This window comes from Sipha flava, unplaced genomic scaffold, assembly GCF_003268045.1.
Source record: "Sipha flava isolate LNK unplaced genomic scaffold, YSA_version1 129_pilon_pilon, whole genome shotgun sequence".
NCBI classification, from domain to species: domain Eukaryota; kingdom Metazoa; phylum Arthropoda; class Insecta; order Hemiptera; family Aphididae; genus Sipha; species Sipha flava.
The window spans coordinates 14651-22700 of record NW_020271755.1 but is presented as its reverse complement, the minus strand read 5'-3'; the positions used below and the strand labels follow the sequence as shown (position 1 = coordinate 22700).

General features: G+C 33.2%; 1 protein-coding gene across 2 annotated transcripts in view; it reads right to left on the bottom strand.

The window, feature by feature from the left end:
* The window catches only part of LOC112694441 (epidermal growth factor receptor), a 31136-nt gene extending 23675 nt beyond the window's left edge, over positions 1-7461 (bottom strand). The window contains exon 1 of one of the 2 annotated variants that reach the window (XM_025569904.1): positions 7023-7461. The gene's annotated coding sequence lies outside the window, so the exon portion shown is untranslated. The remainder of the gene's footprint in view (positions 1-7022) is intronic. The other variant, XM_025569903.1, reaches the window with a different exon arrangement.
* Positions 7462-8050: the final 589 nt, after the last annotated feature.

Genomic DNA, 8050 nt, shown 5'->3' with positions numbered 1-8050 from the left:
ATTATTATTATTATTATTATTATTATTATTATTATTATTATTATTATCATCATCATTATTTTATTATTATTATTCAACGTCCAATGGTGTATTATAAGACGAGTCTCGCCGACCGATCGTGAAAAGATATTCGTCAAATATAATTGATTGCTTTCCGATGTGAAATCGTTGGAGAGACGGTTATTAAAATCACCGCGGTCGAAAGGTCATCCCGCGGTTTAAATATATATATATATATATATATATATATGTATGTATGTGTTAACATGTGTAAAATATCTACACTATATACATAACTGACGAGACGATCCTGTTTTAAAAGGGAGAACACCGAAAATTTAATGAAAGGTACAGTGCGCGATCGGCGTATCCAATTGTTTCACGTCAGTCATATTTCTCTATGACTCTCCATATATATATTATAATGTATGATATAATATATAGCCATATTTATACTGCGAACGTATATATGTATCGTGTCAAAACTAGCTCCAAAACATTTTAATTTCTCACGCGTCTTTAATAATGATCTTGAGTGCCGCGCGAAGGTATTCGAATATCATCGTCGATTATATTACTCGCAAGAATTGATGTACACGGAACAAAGAACGATGATATATGTTTATTACCTACGTATGTATGGTATGTGTGTGTGTACATAATTAATAACCTGATCATATGCATTTTTTACGAACATAGTTTCGATTACGTATAATTATAAAGTATTTATTAAACCTAAGAAAACTTACCTACTTCGACATGGCTACGAAGAATGTGTAAGATTTTTTTGTCTGCATATCTAATGACAATAAAATATGGTTTGATGAAATTTAGAGAATGTGTTAAAGAATTATAATACGTGTGTAAAATGGAACGTTAAGTGCAGGCTGGCTACCTTGGTTACATTTTTTTTTTTGCAAATTTCTGTGGGTGAACCAGACAATGGCTACAAGCTATACCTATTAAATACTATATACCTACTTTGATCTATTTCCAATACGGAAAATATTATCGTGTTAGTTGAGTAAGAAATTCTTTGTACAATATTTGCTGTTTGGGGTTGAAATACATTTATAGATGGTTAAATCAGATTACCCTTAAGGTCAGCGGGATGAGTACTGATTACTATCTTTTTCCATGAAACATTTGAAAATAATAAAATGACACGTATAGAACTAAGCCCTACCCAAAAACCGAAAATCTTTGAAATTTCACCACCAATTTATTATGTCAGAATTTCTGTTTTTTCATCACTGTAAAGGTATTTCCATATTGAGACAAATAAATGTAAAGCGAAACATTTGAGTTGTAATAAGCGTTAACGTTTTCACCATCTGAATATAAAATAATTTATTAGATTAGTTGTGGTATTCAAAGTTCGTTTAGAAAGAAAAATATAGTATGTTATATCGGGGGCTCGAATGACCAACAGTAAATGAAGATTTCGACAGGTGTACGTGTTTGTGATTTATCGATTCGATTTATTGCTTGCCGTGTGCTGTTCACGGTAGGTTTCATGCCTGCAGTTCGTGTTTTCTGGTAATCAACAAGTAACAGTCTCCCGCTGGGAACCGACTCCTTGAAAAAATCCCCATATTTTTCTTTTACTTCATAAACCCATGTTAATTCCTAAAATTTTCATTTTCAGAACAAATTATAAGTAAATATTTTTATATCTCTTTCTCATGCGTCGTTTAAAAATCTGAACATTATTAATTTAAAGATATACAACAAATACATGAATATATTTGTAATATTTCTGGTTAATTAAATGAAGAAAAAAGCAAAAACAACATACAGCGTTTTGTATTATTGGAATTACATTTTAGAATAAACCTAATAATAATAATTATTATACCTGAGATTAAAATTGTATTATTATATTTTTAATTTTGTACAAATTGCTTCTTTTTCTTCTTCCTTGTAGTCGATTATTTCGATCATACATTCAACCATATTTCATTAAATGTTGCATTAACAAATTTTATAAACGTATGCGAGAAGCAATAAAATAAAAAATATTACTACCATTTTAAAAATAAAATATGAGGTTTAAATGAACTAAAAATTATAACTTCAAAAAGTATGTTACATATATGTCACTAGTCATAGTATCATGTATTATTTATTATACAAGTTACATTATATGTTTAGTGTAATGATATATGTATCAATAAATTGACGTTTATTTCAAATAATAGTAAGTCTTACGTTTTTATATATAATGTAATTTTAATAAATTTTCAAGACAAAATATTAAAAATGTATATACGATAAGAATACTTTTTTTGAATATATCACTTAAGTTAATATATTTTTATTTATTTATTGTAGAATATCATTAATATATGCCTTGTAATCAACTATATTATAATTATTTAGGATTAAAATAATTCGTCATTTTTATTTAATATATTGTCATTAATATACTGTCACAAATTTATTATTTTCATTGATATTTAAAATTAAAGTGCATGTTTCCATAAATAAAAAAAATAAACGTTTTGAACACATTTTTATAAGAACTCATTGTACACATTGAAATAAAAAATTTAATGTTTAATCGGTCGGCAGAAACTTCAGAAAGGAAGAGTAAAAAAAATGTAAGAGCAATTTTATTTGTCTCCGAGAATTCGGCGGAGATAATCGCCTATAGAATATTTGAAGTTGTTCTTTATACCAATTCTTTTGAGTCGGCTTTTGTCTTATGGGCTGTAAACAAAGACTAATTTCTATTAGTCTGAAAAAGGGTAGGGGGTATAGGAACCGGAATTTCAACATTCTGACCCATATGAAAACACTTCCCTCAGACCTTTTTAAATTGTATTTTAATTGTCGTTTATAATATTCCTAAATATTGAACAAAAGTTAGAATTACATTTTGGAAGAACTGAAATGCATTGGAGGGAAGAAAAATTCAAAATACAAAAAAGGAATAATTGACAAATGCATGCCAATATTCTTTTTTTATGATTGGTATGTATTAAACCGGTCGAATAACTTGCGTAAGAAGCATTCTTGGATTTTCGTATTTTATTATCTACTAGCGTTTGGTCATAAGGATAATGAGAATTTTTTTATTGTTTAATAATTTTATTAAACTTTTGAAATGAGTTTTATATTCAACTGATAATAAAAATACTCGTACATAAAAGAAATACATGTGTAATTCGTTCTCAAAATAAAAACTTTATTTGTAATATTCCCCATTTAAAAATATATTGGTTATTTGCATTATTTTATAAACATAAAATATTTCTTTGAAATTTAAAGTTAAAACTATAAGCCAAATCGCCAAGATCATAAATAATAATATATAAATATATTATTATTAAAATAAATTCCTCTTTTAATGAGTTTTAGCTGATTTATTATCGCGTTATTGGTATTTGTGGTAAACTTATCGTGCATGCATATACTTTAACGAATGATGACCGTATGGTTTATTTTTCGTATCAAAAAAATTTCACATTTTCTTTCTATGAGGTAAGAAGAATGCAGTCGTGATAAATTTGCGTGAACGTTTATGTACAACGACTTAGGGGACCACTATGACCTCTACAGCTGTCATTTATTTTTTTGATTATCTCATGACTACAAATATGAAAATTATTCGAAAAAAATTTTTAAATAAATTTGTACTGAGAAATCGATAAATAAACCAATAAGTTTATTTTGTTTACAATAAAAGTTTAACTGTATATACTGTTTAAAATAATATTTTTAGAACATATTTTTTATGGTTATAAACTATATTATGTTGCTACCTATACTGACATAGTACTATAGTTAAATGTTTTGATATTTTCTTAACATATGATCACATCAGCCTATTACTGCCCTCTCCTGACCTAGTTAATGCCCGCATATAAGTGGGATGTTTCTATTTCTTCCTACACCAATATTTAATAACGTTATCACAATTCTCCGTCTAAAAACATGTCTACATTCTCCTGGTAGGAATATAATTTTAAATAATTTAACTAAATAAATTGTTCTATTATAAGTCTTAGTAAAGTTATTGCAATTACCAACATAGTATTTTAAAACAAAAATAATTATGTACTATACAATACATATGTAGCATTTAAGATACGATCGATATAATTTAAACAATAGGTCGTTTGATATCTATTCATCGACTTTGGCTACAACTGGTTTTTTACCACTAACACCTAGTTGATTAATATATTTTTGTATATATATTGCATACATTTATTAGTATTTTGTACACGAAATATTATACTATACGTAAAAAAAAAAAAAAAAATCGTTATTTCAAATGGTCCATTAAACACCAACTAGATCAAAAAAGTTTTGTTATAAGAAATTAAGACAGAATTTTATATCGACACACCACAAAAAATTAATATTTATTATACTGTTGGTTAATAAGCACTATCTGGACCGTGTGATCACGAAGTGTTCGTGGGCGGTTACCAAGTAATAGCATGATAGTAATTTAATTTCAGTACTGGATTTTCTCTCTCCCAAGTCGCACAACAGGTGTAAAAGATGTATCTGTGACCCTCATGTATGACAGGGGATAGGTATTTTGGCGCCAGTCAACAATACCTACTAAACCCCCCTTCTTCATACTTGCACATTTTATTTCTATTGTGTGCAGCAGGTTTCGATTATTAGTGCCGAGAGGTAAATACCCGCGAGAAAAAGGGTCTTACATCATATAAGTATATATATATATACGGTTATATTCACAAGAAAATTAAATGTAAAAATATTAGAAACAAAAATAAGTAAAAATTTAAAGAAACAATTTTTATTTAAATATAGTATTCTGCTCAATTATTTAAAATACAAGTGTACGATGAACGATCATTATAACCCCAATAAGTTAATATCTATCTGTTCTCCGTATCATGGTTTATGGCCAAACCGTGCCTCAGCTCCATGTAGCCGCCAGTCAGCTTCTGAACTGATACACGCATAAGATATATGAACAGCGTGTTTATGTATTTCATATATAATGTATATAAATTATATATATGATTGTATATGAGCGTGTGTATAGAAATCCAAGATCAAGAAGACTATTGTATAGGTCAACAATGTACACCTAGAAGGGGGTGGTTGCACCAGAGGAGAAACAGAGAAGGAGAGAAAAAAACCGAACCTTGCAAGATAGGACAATGGAACCGGTATATCATGGCTCCTACCCCCGCACTTGCACACATACACACACGTATACGCACTTGTCACGTGTTATTGTTATTTATAACAATAATAGTAACGACTGGCATTGTGTTTGTAGTTTAAAAGTATAGGCCACTGTTCCCTTCATAAAAAGAATATATATATATTTTAAAAAGAAAACACTTAGGTACATGCATCTCAAAGCTTGGGCAGTGTTTTACCACAAGTTCTTCCGGCCGTCGGGAAATAAACAAGTATTTACTCACAACAATCCATTTTCAAAATTGTGGTTAGTGAATAAATAAACCTTTACACAATGTAAGCTAAAAAATAGCTTTTGGATGTTATAATGAGCCCATTTATATGCAGAAAGCATACAATATGAATCGTTATAGTCGTTTTATATCAATGTCTTAGCAATAATAATCTGCACAGTTAGAACGAAAGTATCATGATGATAATAGATTGGACCAACTAGTATGTTACTACATTATTATACAAGTGTATATATAATGTGTTACTTTGTTTTATTCTTAGTTCAATGCTATGTATTATAGTTTATATAGTTTGATTATTATTGCATGATATATATATATATATATATATATATATATATTTGATTATATTATTATTTCTATCACGATTCAAGAGCAAATTTGTTTGGAACTATGGAAGTTTATATAATGTATGTCTAGGTCTGCAGTACACAAGTGATCTGGAGACTTTAACGGCAGTATAAGACGTTGCGGCATATGCGGATAATGTTTGGAAAACGCCCACTTTATGTTTTCCGTAACAGTATGATATAAGTAAATCCTAACGTTTGAAAATATTCTGAATTTGGTGACATGAAGAAGAAAACAACAAACATACATCTTGAGTGCAGATAATATAATACTCGACGGTTTATACGTGTACATCTGCGGGTCGTACCAAATAGGCCGTGCGCGAGTGTTTATTATACAAGTATATTGTAATGGTGTATGCTACCTCCACAAAACGCCTACAATGTTTTTTGGAAGAAACAACATGTGCGTGTGTGTACATGTATCCACGCACGCGTGCGCGTGTATATGAGTATCGACATTGTGAAATATAATTACAGTAAGAAAACGCAAATACACTTATGTAAATATTTAATAACAGTCCTGGAAAAAGAATATAATATAGATATGCGAAGTATATGAATAACGAACGAACCAGTGTACAACGAGCAGTTGGTTTAAAATATATTTTCGGATTATGAGTTTGGACGTACTTATGTTACTGCGGTGCGCCAACAGATTTCAATCATAACCATATACACTCGAGCGTACCCGACCAAAAACGACGTCGCATATACAGCAGTTTTCCGAAATAACAAAATGTAATCGGAGAAACGACTAAAACGCGTCATCGACCTATAACATCGAAGAATTATATTGCCACGAAAACACTCGAACGAGTATCATATCGTATCATTAATACTATCACACATGAAAGCGAGCATGATAGCGAGACGTTTGAAGTGGTGCCCGCCTGTAATCGTTTATATTACAGCGTACATAATATTCATACGTACGACACGCAGTGCGAAAATCACGACCACCTGGTTGTACGCACTTGTCGAGATGGTGCTTCTAAATCGGTAGATAATAGACACATGGTTTCCGAAGAGAGAGAGAGAGAAAAATTGGTCGTAAACGCGTAAGTAGAAGAGCGCGACAAGGGAATATTGTAATACATACTCGCGGTGCGTGAAAGTGTTTTAGCGTTTTTAAACCCAATGCTGCGGAAAACCCAATAGTGTATTTGTGATCACGTCTATCTGTTCGTAATATATGTATATGATTCCACGATCATGTACGGTAGTATAAAAATGGACTTACCTCCTGTATTATACATGCATGTGTGGTATGTATATTATAATACACGTCGATTTATCAGACGAGTTAAGCACCGCTGCGGCCGTCGGTCGCGCGAAATTCGATAGTAGAGAAAAACAATCCGCACAAAACTATCGAATACTTTTTGGATTTACCGAACGACGACGGTAGACACCCGAGAGAGAGAGAGAGAGAGAGAGAGAGAGAGAACGAAAACGATAATTATCACGACGACGCGGTTTTTTGTTAAAATTCGTCGGGGACGTATGGACGACGCACCGACGGATCGGGTCGCGGACACGGACTGAAGAGCGCGCGCGCGGTCGAAGGAGGCTGCGGCACGGCGGCGGATTGGTTCTGGCACGCGCGTTGGTGGGTAGGAGTGATGAGAAACCGCGTCGTCCGACCGTATAAAACGCGTACGCACGCACTCGCGCGACAAACATCACCACCAGGTATGCGCCGGCCAGGTAAGCGGCTTGCGGTGGTGCGCGTGCGCGCGTCGTCGAATGGCGACGGTGGGTGTACGACGCCGCGCGTGTATTGTAATGCACTACAACCACCGTGCACGGCCGGGTCGAGTGTTTACGGTTCCTAACACCGAGTCGCGGGTACACCTACCACCTACCAGCGGCAGCAGCAGCAGTGTCCGTATAACGTATATAACCCATACGTAACCACCGCCGCCGTCGCGATCACCTATTCCGCGTTGTACACAAGTGTTGCGCGCGCGAGGGGACGCGTGCCCCCGCCACCGACCGATCTTTGGCCGCGTGTTTGCAAGCCGCGCGCGCGCGTCCATCTCGAGAGTGTTGTTACGCACTTGACGCGGCGACGGCTGCCGACCACGACACGTCCAAAATGTCAACAGTACCGTGTACGCACGACGACGTTTGTTTGTACAAATAATCGAACGATAATAATAATCATAATCTGCTGCTGATAACTGTTGTTTACGTAGGATAATACTACACCGTATCATGTGTTGACGGTGTGAACCCTTTTAACAATATAATCTCCCATATCGCACG